This window comes from Cupressus sempervirens, chromosome 5, assembly GCF_028749045.1.
Source record: "Cupressus sempervirens isolate cs-2001-9-10 chromosome 5, ASM2874904v1, whole genome shotgun sequence".
Lineage (NCBI taxonomy): Eukaryota > Viridiplantae > Streptophyta > Pinopsida > Cupressales > Cupressaceae > Cupressus > Cupressus sempervirens.
Window position 1 is genome coordinate 763,518,447 of NC_143122.1, and position 12,382 is coordinate 763,530,828.

Below are 12,382 nucleotides of genomic sequence, written 5' to 3' on the forward strand. Positions count from 1 at the left end.
CTTGAATAGGAGAAAAAGGCAAGAGATACTCAAGAAAGAGTATAAACAAAAGAAAGCATTACATGAGATCAAGGAAATCTTTTTGGATGCCTTCAACTTGCAGTCACCTGATGAGACCAAGCCAATAATGGAACAATTGTTAGAAATTGTAGAACAGGTAACAAATGAAGATTAGGAAACTAATGCAAAACATATGGAATTGTCTAAGAAGAAATTCCAAGGGAAAGTAAATGAGAAAATATCAAATGAAATATAAATTTCATAGGTTTAATTAGAAAATAAGGTTGACAAAGTGAAAAAAGGTACTTGAGAATGTATTCTCATTGTACAAAAAGTTGTGTGACTTTTCATACTTCACACAAGAGACAAGCCAAAAACCCCTGAGCTTGGAGAGAAATTTAAAGATTTCTAGCACTCAGTTGTCAAAAGATCTATCTCTGAGTGAGAAACATTTTTCTCAAACGTGCATAGACAAAATTAGTTGTGTTGATGGCTAAAGAGGCCAACATCAAGTCCAAATTGATGCAATTACAATCTTCCATTACCCCACATTTGGAAGTACTCCATAAAGAACAAGTCTATGCAGAGATTATTTTAAAGAAAGATCCTAATCTTTCTACTTCAGAGGGACTTGTACATCTTGCTGCAGAGACTGCCATCTAGCACAAGTCATTGGAGATAGTTTTGGACAAGTGGGATGCAACTCTCAAGATGATTATGGAGATAAATAGTACACTTTTGGAAAAATATGGTCTTAACCCTTAGCACCCTTTGACATAAGTGTCAAAAAGGGGGGGATATGAAATAAAGGGGAAATTAATAACTAAGGGGGAGAATACTAAGTAATTACATTCTTTCATTCTTTTGGAGAATAAAGGGGGAATGATTGTACATATTATATGATAGCCAAAAAGGGGGACACATATAAATGGGGGAGATATGAATAAAAATTTGCAAGTGTAGAACAAGTGAAAATAGAACATATAGAATAGGTTAGCAAGCAGGCATAGGAAACAAAAAGAATAGGGTAAAGGAAAAGAGTATCAGACAAATTCAACACAAGAATTTTTGTTACACAAATGGAAATGGCACAATTAGCTCAAGGGGAGTTATAAGAATTTTGAGCTATATTGTTCTTTACAAAATTTTGAACAAGTTTTTGAAATTTTGTACATATGCTAAATAGATTGGATAATGTACTCATCAGACCAAGTATAATGCTTATTTAAGTGTTTTTGACACTCATGTCAAAGGGGGAGATTGTTGGTCTCAAATTGGTTTTGATAATTGAGTGTCAACACACTTAACCAATTTTCACATAGAAGCTGAGTACACTATATATGTCAAGCTCTAGTATGTGCCAAGCTGAAATTCCAATAGATGTCAAGTGACTTCAGGTGCCGAGCATGATACAGGTGCTAAGTGAACCATATGAGCCGAGTGATATGTAGGTGACGAGTCAAAGTTGATGTCGAGCAAGCCAAAATGCAATAGGTGCCGAGCAAACTAGAATCATATATGTATCAAGCACCAGCAATCTAGTATGTGTTGAGTAACACAAAATCAACATATGAGTTTTTGCCTTCACAAACTCAGATGTAAACCATTTTTGGATGAATCAAAAAGGGATTAAAATATATGATCAGATCTTTTCATTTACTTATGCAATTAGCATGCAACCAATAAGAAAAAAAAAGGAGAAGGCATGCAATCAAAAAGAAAAGTGCAAGGAATGAGCAGGAAATAAGGATTTAATATGGATCATAGATTCATACCTAACCCTAAGTCTTTGAAATCCTTAAAAGGAGGACAAAAACCCCATTGTATGTGTGGATGAGAGTAGAGAATGGGTAAACTATAGAAAAATTCAGAGGGAAATGTGAAAAGACTTAAAGGAACAAATTAGCATTGCATATTCAGTTGGTTAGAACAAAGCAAGGGTTGCAAATAGATATCAGATCAAGCAAGGATTAGATCAGAATGAGGAGATCAAGTGCCTGAATTCAGTAATTATAGATTGTAAGCTATCAAGTTTATTTATCTAATATTATCTAGCAATTGTATTAGAAAGAGAATCCTATGTTGATAGGTTAGCTTAACAGCTAAATTGTAGATCCTTTGAAAAGGTGATAAAATCCTTTAACAGGGTGACACTTCATGTAAAGTGTTCATAAATCCTTTAAAAAGGTCACTATTGATATAGTGTAAAGCCTTTAATAGGGCAGACCATCAGAAGTGGTCAAACATTATTACTGCAATGATTTTGTGGGTATCACCCCCACCCCAATTTTATCTTCTCATTTTGGAGGGTTTCTGGGTTACCAAATTTGGTGTTATATGTTATGATGCACGTGTTTACTTTATGCTTAATTGATATGTTTACATGCATGCAATTTTTTTTTAGTTAAAAATTTTTAAGGTTAAAGTGTGATACTTCTAATTCACCCCACCCCCCCCCAGAAGTATTCTTCCCATTTGATTATTCCAACAGATATGTTAGAGATGAAGGTATCAAGTTGATAGGCTATACTGATGTAGATTAGGAAAGAAGTACAATAGACAAAAGGAGCACTTTAGGGTGTTGTTTCAGTTTGGGATTAGGAATTGTATCTTGGTTCAGCAGGAAGTAGAAGTCTATGGCTCTAAGTTGTGCAGAAGCATAATACATAGAAGCTAGCATGGTAAAATGTGAAGCTATATGGCCTCAAAAGTTGTTAGTAGCCTTGTTTGGTCAGAAGGTTGAGACTACTATGATGCATTGTGACAATTAGAGTTGCATCAAGTTGTCTGAGAATCTAGTGTTTCATGATAGGTCTAAACATATAGATATTAGGTATCACTTCATCAAGGATTGTGTACAACGAGGTATTGTTCACCTACAATTCATACCTACAGATGAGCAGGTAGTAGACATTCTAATGAAGGCTTTGGGAAAGGCCAAATTTATCTTCTTCAGAGATAAGATGGGTGTCATGCAGAACAACTTCCTCGCTAAGAGGGAGTGTTAATTATAGTTAGTTGGACAATTGTTATTTCTAACCCAAAAATAGTAGTAGTATTTATGGGTAGCTTGGCTAGCTATTCATCCTTATCTATGTATAGTAACATTAGTTATGGTTAGTTTGGATAGCTATTTGTCCACTTGTCGAGAATTAGTAAATGGTTGTTGCAAGGATAATTATTTACTAATTTTAGTGATTCCCTTTTAGACAACTTGCAACCAATTCTATTATTGGCTATTGAGTTGTCTTAATCTCAACCTTTGGTTTGATTTAATCTTGGCCATTGGTTTTCCAACAAAGTAGTATAAAATGGGTTCATTGGATCATTTGGAAAGACAAGTTTTGGAGAAGCATTTTACAGTGATAGAAAATTGTCTTGTAGTGTTAACAAGGGCACAATGTTAGCATGGGGATAGCAATGGGGAATATCAGTGGGGTAAATTAGGAGGTTATTGGAGTTTTGCTAATGAGAGGCAAGGAATTTTGTATCTCTTGATTTGCTAAAGTTTAATATAATTCCTCATCTATAGAACTAGTTTTCCCTTAGGGATTTTTCGAGGGATAATTTGTCCAAAAATATTGTGTTCATTGTGTTGTAAATTTGTTTCTATATTTGTGAAGTTGTAGTTGTGTTATTTTTTGGTATTAGTTGAGAATTTATTTCTAGTAGTTTAATAATTGTTTATGATAGGAGATTAATAATCAGTGACTACAATAGTGTTAATTTTCATAGTTAGGGCCCAAAGTGGATGCTAACATAATTAATTATAAGTAGTGTAATAAGTGATAATCTAGTAATTAATATGTGGTAAACACTTTAAAAAGATAAAAATAGATGTTTCCTTGCTCATGCCTTAAGTTCTTATATAGTCTAAGGAAGGGAATGTGATGATAGCTAGTTGTTAGGATTAAACCATGGACACAAATAACAATTACATGAAAATATAAACAATATCATAAAATAATAAATCACACAGAAAAGAACACAAGACACCAAGATTTAACATGGTTCACCCAATCCTTGGGCCACGTCCACCAAACGGTAAGTTTGATATTAGTACAATCCAGTGATTATAACCTGATTACAATCTGTAATCCCTTATAGCTCAATATCGCCGCAAGAACCAATTTCACATCACAACTATATAACAATCTCTAACCCTAACCTCTTTTATACAAGTACTTTTATCACTTTAGGGTCATAATTAATAATTACATGTCAGCCCAAAATTCCAATAAAATAGGGCACAATTTTTTTTTTAAGGCGATGCCCTAAGCCCCAAAGAATTTATGAAGTATGTACAGTACTTTCCTGATTAGTCACCACAATCTAACACTAGTGAGAGGTATGACTAGTATTCTTCATCTTTATGAGATAGTATTTCTAGTTGCATATGTATCATGTTGAAGCTCTAGAGTGTAGAGTGATTAGTCTAGGGTAACTGAATGCTTGAAGGTTTGGGGTTTAGTAAGAGTCCATTCCATGGTAAATCAAGTAGTTTGATCATGTGATGACACTTTGTAGTATGCAGCCTGAGTCTCCTACATAGATTTTTTTATTTTTCTGTCGTGGTGTTTTTAATTCTTAGTTATCTATTCTTATTTATAAGAATTAATTATCTATTTTTTATTATGTTTTTGAATTTTTGAATCTAATTTGGAAGTGAACATTCTTTTAATATTGTATCTCTTTATGATGATACTTGATTTGTGCTTGGTATTAGGATGTTGACTTTGGTATGTGATGTTGATTTGATTTAACATGTACAATTATTATTATACTAGTTGACATTATTTATTATTCTCCAAGAGTGAAATGTATAAAGTTTATAAAATCATTTATTGAGTTTTGTGCTCAAAAAGCTAAAAGTCTAAAACTAGTATTGTAGCAAAAATAACCAATCAAATCTCAAATAAATAATTTCCTTTCAATCACTAAAAATGCAACCATATATTAGAACTTTATAGATGGAAAATGTCGTTGAAAAATAAAACAATATGATTGGACAACTAAAAACTAAAAATTAAAAAGTTACATTCCAACGAATGCTATAGTATCCTCTTATGGCAGGAACTAACTTGACATGAATTGAAAGGTTTGAGGACTTTTTATAATTGCATAATATTATTTTAAATTTAAAGATTCTATAAGAGTACATCATTAAAAAATGGTAAAATATCATATGATTATTATATAAACACAATATTTTAACTGCAAAATCGTTTTCAAACAATTACAATATCTTACCATTAAGGAATAAATATATTTTTTATGAACATAGCTTTTAAATTTTTTTTTTATAGATTGTTAAGATTTGTTTTGTTTAACTATTTTTTCTTTTCTTCTATCATTATGTGGTCAATTAACTAAAATATGATTGAATTAACTTGTCTTTGTACAATGAAGTGGCTAGATCCTATTATATTTTGTTTGGAATAATCTATTTTCTTTAACATTGTTGTATTTTGACTAAAATTGATGTATTATAATATTGTTCAAAATATTAAATAATATTTAATAAAAATCTATATTATACAAATAGTAAAATTTGTGGTGATATTATAAGAATTGTAATATTTATTTTATCATTATATAATTTTATTGAAAATATTTATATATTTGTAGTTTTGTGCAAAAAATATATTAATATTAACAATTACTATTAGCAAGGTTGTCATAATAAATGAAATTGAAAGATTATAGGTGAAGTGTCACCTGAATTCCAAGGTTGTCATAATAAATAAAATTGAAAGGTTATAGGTGAAGTGTCACCCAAATTCATGTAAATCAATCTTTTTTATTTTGTCAATCATTTTTTTATTAAATAACATGTACAATTATTATTAGACTGGCTTACATATTCTTTTATTTTCCAAGAGTGAAATGTATAAAGTTTGTATAAACATTTATTTTGTTTTATGCACAAAAAAAAGCTAAATTTTGGAAAAGAAATTATTGTTGTAGCAAAAATAACCAATCAAATGTCAAATAAATAAGAGCTCTGGTCGAGCACATTTTTGTAAATGTTTGTTTGGGAGACTAAGGCACATGTGGACCATGTTTGAGTTGACCGGGGCAATTTATGTGAAATTTAGTATTGTAGTCAATCATTGATCTATCTTAATAGGTAATTTAACTATTGATTAATTTTTTTAATACTAGTGGGGTATAATGGTAAATATTTATTATATATTGGTTAAAGTCTAGAAAAATAAGTAATAGTAATTATTTGAAGGTAGATATTATCATAAATTTGAGAAATTAAAAATAAAACAACCAAATAAATATTTAAAGAGACACTAGATTTGTAAGGAAAAATTCTACAATTTTCTAAATGCAATAAAGTCTAAAGAAAATACAATACAATGAAATGAAAAAAACTAATAATGCCATTTTATATTCTTAAAAAAAAATTGTTTGATTTCTAGAAATTAAGTTTACCAAACAAAATTTAATTCCTAATACATTTATTGCAATACCTATTAAATTATTAGAACATTTTCTTTTATTTGTTTTAATTTTTAATTAAAATTTATTTGAATATTAAGTAAAAAACTATTTTTAAATTTGAATAAAGTAGGCTTACTTGGCCAACAAAAGACTTGATAAAAATAAAAAGGGTTTTAACTTTAAAAAGTAAACACATCTCACAAATAAGAGTAGTAATAATAAAAATATGAGTAAAAAGGAGACACTATGCATCAAAGTTCCTGCCAATAATGTACTTAGTTTAAACTAGACAAAAATATAAATGTAAGGTTGAGAATTGATGCACCAATTTAAGTAGAAAGATATTCATAGATGATGAGATAGAGATAAGGAAGAGATTAAAGAATAATTGATAAGCTTTGCAATTCCCAACATTATATGTATTTTTTCAAATTAATTTTTTAAAAGGATGCTAAAAAATAATACAATATAGTTATTTATCAACAAATTTGCAAAGACATATTTGTATTTGACTATCTATGATAAATTATCTATACCATTGTAAAATTATATTTAAATTAATATAATTATTTTATTTACAATTAAGAACTATTAAATTATTAATGGGTTAGTGAAGCAGGGGGAGTAGAGATATAGGTTAAAGTGATAGAAATAGATAGACACATATGGATAGTTGGTGATAGAAGGAGAAAGAGATGGAGAGAGATGTAGTGAGAAAGGTAGGGGTGGAAAAGAGACAAACATAGTAAAAGTTAAGAAAATAGAGATAGAAAGAGTGGGAAGAGGAAGAGTTGCTAATATAAAAATAGAGAGATAGAGAGATAGATATAGAGAGGTAGTTGATTTTAAATAATAAATGTAAAAACCTTAATGGATATTTTTATCCTAAACAACAAAATTGTACTAGTGAGATAGCTATGTGATGTTGAACAATTTGTTTGAGTTAAGTCTATATATAAAGGAAGCCTCATATATCTATAATGAAAGTTTAATCTATTTATTAGTTATTTAAGAAAAACTACTAATTAAGATTAATATTAGTAATTTAAATAATAAATTATTTCTATGAGTACGTTCTCATTTTTTAATATATAAGTTTTAATGTATTTTAAAAATGTAATGAGCATTACAAAATAAAGATTTCCACACTAAACACGAAATAAATTATTCTTTTGTGTGAGAGAGGGGGAGAGTACAAGTATAGGTTAGAGTGATAGAAAGAGAGAGATATGTGAGGGAGTAGGAGAGAGCTTTGAACAACTAGCATTGAATAATTGAGACATAAATTAAATTAAATGTGTAAGAAATTAAAATAATAGATATTTTATTATATTAATTTAAAATGTTAACGATAAAATTTAAATCGTTAATTGAAGTTACAAATAAATCAAACTCTAAAAATAAAATAAAATGTAAAAGTATATTCTTAACTCAGTGAAATAATAAAAGATAAGTTTATTAAAAAATAAAACTAAATGAAAATTCAAAATGTAATTACTTTACTAGATAAAATTAAAATAATTAGAAAGAAATTAATTTTCAAAAACAAAAATTTAAAAAAATGCAAATTATTTTTAACATATTAATATTAATATTATTCATGTCTCCCCAAATCAAGATTACTTATGAAATGTCGCTCTTATATTCATACATTACATGTTTTAAAAATAATAATTAAGAATTAAGAATTTAAAAAGGAAGTTGAACAACTCATTATAGCATTGAGAGAAATAAGTAGGGGGGGTTGATTCCTATTTTAAAAAGAACTGATGGGCGCCTATGCCTTCTACCGAAAAAGGTAGGGTGAAAGTTGGAAACATAAAAAATGTCATGCCACCACTTTCAAATACTAACCTTTAAGAAGCTTGCTTGCCCCCTATACAATTAAGGTTTTCATTCTTAATACAGTAAAAAAATCTCTGACATGCAGACATCTACAATGTCTTTCATATGGAAGAACAAAATTAGATAAAAGGGTAGGCATTTAATGCAATAGAATTTTCTTTAATTTTCTGGTGGGAAAATTGATTTTCCTCCTTACTTTTTGCTATCATAACTAATAGGAACTGAGATAAATAGTATTTTTAAAAATGTTTGAAAATTATAGACTATAGTTTTTTAATATAGAAGTTTAATACTTTGATATGATTGGTTAAACTAATAGAATAATAAAACTGCATGAATGCACTAGTATTCCTTGTGCATTCCTGCCATGGAACTAAAGGAAATAACACCAACACTCATTACAAGTTTTATAATTTGTAAGATGTTGGGGAGTATATTTATTATTATTAAAAAATGATTATGAAATGACTAGATGAGCCACTTGACTGTTCTTCTATTCAATGCGGCCACTTGGAAAAAATGTAGCTCGACAGTTGTGATGGTGACAGCACTCTCTACGCTGCCTGCTAATAACTTCGCTCATTCCCACTTGCTCAGTCCCACTTCCCCAAAAGTTCGCTTCATCATTACTTTATGCAATTCCAAGTTGTGAACAGCACCTACGTACGTCATTCCGAGAAATATCAGATGATCGCATTCGTCCCAAACACGGTGCGTTCTGAAACATAATAATTTCAGAAAAGCGATGCCTAACCTTCCGGAGTTTGTAGAGCTTATTCTACTATATATACCCATCAACTCAGTAAATATGAGACCAACAATACGGCAATGGCCGGAGAGAGTAGCTTTCCTGGAGCATTTATGATGTTAACTGTTACATTAATAATAATTTTCAACTCTGGCGGCTTATCTACCGAAGTGGGAGATTCTCTTTCGTTGGGCGCCTCTCTTTTTGCAAATCAGACAATAATTTCAAAGAATGGAACGTTTGAATTGGGGTTTTTCAGCCCCAATGGAAGCAAGAACTGGTATGTTGGCATCTGGTATACCAAAAACATACCAGAGCAATTCATCGTTTGGGTGGCCAACAGGGAGAGCCCTGCGAAGAACAATCCTGGCGTTCTGAAGCTCTCTCAAGGAGGTAATCTGGGACTGTTCGACGCAGAGGGCACATCTCTTTGGTCTGTTAATATTTCTTCCAAACGTTCGCGGGCTGTGCTTTTAGATTCTGGCAATTTTGTACTGCTAAGGAATGACAATCAATCTGAGCCTCTCTGGCAGAGTTTCGACTATCCTGTAGATTCGTGGTTGCCCGGCATGTGGTTCGGTGGGGAGCAAAAGCTAATCGGTTGGAAGAACTCAATGGATCCAGCTCCTGGGCTTTTCTCCCTTTGGCCCGATCTATCTGGACCCAACAAACAAGCGATTCTAATATGGAATAATTCTGTTCAGTATTGGGAGAGTGGTCCATGGGATGGCAAAATGTTCACTGGAATTCCCGAAATGTTAGAAGGGGTGCGCTACACAATCACCATTAAGATTGATAGTTCTGGTATTTATGTGAGTTATAGTTTGCCGAATGGGATGCTTCGTTTTTTCCAAGTCAAGAATGGAGAAATACAAGTCTACGCTCTGTTCGACGACAATAAATGGAGCAATGTGGCCGCTCGTCCCAGAGATCAATGTGCCGTATATGGTTTCTGTGGCGCGTATGGAAGCTGCAACTCCAACAACATTCAGTTCTGCACCTGCGTGGAGGGCTTCCACCCCGCAGATGAGCAAGCCTGGAATTCAAGTAACTGGTGGGCTAGTGGCTGTGTTCGGGAAAGGCCATTAAACTGCGATACCAGAAATGGCAGCACTGACGTATTTATCGAGACTGGTGTGTCGTTGCCTGATGATTCAGCTTCTTCATACCCTGCACTCACAGAGGAAGATTGCCAGAAAGCCTGCCTACGCAACTGCTCCTGCACTGCTTTTGCTTTCGATTCTCCTTCTGGGCACTGCAAAATCTGGTCCGGAGATTTGCTAAACTTGAAGAGTTCTTCATCAAACAATAAATCGACAATCTCCATTCGAGTAGCTGCCCCTTCATTTCCTAATTATCATAAACGGTCTTCCTCCATACTGAGAACCATTATTATTGTGAGTGTTCTCACCCTTGCTTTAGGTTTGTTTTCATTTTTATTTTGGCAAAGGTATCGGCTGCGACCAGAGAAGGAGGCTTTTCAAGATTCCTCGGAGTCTTTTCTTAGAATGTTTAGTTACATGGAGTTGAAGATTGCCACAAGGAATTTCAGGTCTAAGTTGGGGAGTGGAGGATTCGGGACAGTATTCAAAGGATCTCTAATAGACGGTACGCTCGTGGCCGTAAAGAAACTGGAAGGTTCAAGACAACACGAGAAGCAGTTTCGTGCCGAAATCAGTTGTCTGGGCAACATACAACATGTGAATTTGATAATACTGAGAGGGTTTTGTGCACAAGGGTCCAGACGCTTACTGGTTTATGAGTACATGCCCAATGGCTCTTTGAATTCCTTTTTGTTCACTAATAACTCCAAAAGTAAACAGAAGGCACTCGATTGGAGGACCCGGTTCCAGATCGCTTTAGGCACTGCACGAGGTTTAGTTTATCTACACGAAGAGTGCAGAGATCGCATCATTCATGGCGATGTAAAGCCCGAAAACATTCTTTTGGACAGTGATTTTTCACCCAAGTTAGCAGATTTTGGGTTGGCAAAGCTTGTGGGTAGAGATTTCAGCAAAGTACTAACCACAACCAGAGGAACGAGAGGGTATTTGGCTCCAGAGTGGATCTCCGGTCTTCCCATCACACCCAAAGTTGATGTGTACAGTTTTGGTATAACGCTCTTGGAAATCATGTCTGGCCGAAGGAGTCTGGATTTCAATGTGCAAGATTCGAGTCAGTATTACTTTCCTGCGTGGGCTGCAACTCAAATTTGCCAGGGGAAGATTATTAATATCGTAGATGAAGCTATTGCAGCTGAGGCGGATTTTGAAGAAGTGAGAAAAATGGGCATCGTAGGGTTGTTATGCATAGAAAGGGAAGAAGAGAAGAGGCCGAGTATGGAACAAGTGGTACGTATGCTGGAGGGGAAGATGGAGCCTCCAACTCTTAACATGCCGACATCAGAATTAGGGGACAGACAAGAATCGAATGGAAGCTCCACAAGCTAAGTCTTTATAAACTTCAAATGGTTTAAATTTCAGGTTTGATTTTTAGTTAACACAAATGTGTTAAGTATTAAGTAGTCAAAGCTGACTTTTTTTTTAAATAATAGTTTTCATCAGTGTGTGATGTTTAAGAATGGTTGCTAAGTTGTCTACTCATAGACAGACAGGAAGCTGACACAAGCCACAGACTTATTATTATTATTAGCATATGGTCAATAGAGAGTACAATTTAGAAAGAAGAGAGGACTTGCATACAAGCTAGTTATGTGTGTTTGAGTATTTTCTTGTATGTGTGGCTATTTGCATATCTCTTTGAGTGCCTATATTTGCACTTACAAATTTCTAAAGAGTTATATTTTAGTTACAAGTTTTCAATTTTTTTTCAATAAGTTAATGTTTGATTTATGTACAATTTTAAGATTTTTTGTCATTCAAATGTTAGCATGTAAATCAATTTAGTATTGTTCGTATTCATTTTTCTAGTAATGAAAATGTTAAGCCTTATATAGGTCTGTTAGTGTAACTTCTATAATGACTGTCATAAACAACAAAATTCATGATACTTTATAAACCTTTCTTCTAACGGTTTTTGGCATGATGATGACTTCATATTTCTTCTTAACAACTAGACACTAGTTTAGATATTTCTATATTTTTTAGTGATTAGATGGATGACAAGGATTAAAAGACACAATGAATGGTTAGTGATCTAATGAGACAATATCAAGGCATATGGCTATGTGAAAGATTTATAGTATTAAATGTATGATTGAGATGCAAAGATACTTTGACTTTTGCACCTTTCAGTACTATGTAACTTTGAGTTGTGATGATTATCATTCTAAGAACTCTTTAAAAATAAAGGAAAAGCCTTACTATGAAAATACAC

At 32.4% G+C, this 12,382-nt stretch overlaps 1 pseudogene across 1 annotated transcript; it reads left to right on the top strand.

The window, feature by feature from the left end:
- The first annotated feature begins 9,126 nt into the window (after positions 1 to 9,126).
- On the top strand, positions 9,127 to 11,732 carry LOC149558146 (G-type lectin S-receptor-like serine/threonine-protein kinase At2g19130 pseudogene; annotated as a pseudogene). Its single transcript, XR_016364690.1, has one exon. The product of XR_016364690.1 is annotated as a G-type lectin S-receptor-like serine/threonine-protein kinase At2g19130 pseudogene (transcript).
- Positions 11,733 to 12,382: the final 650 nt, after the last annotated feature.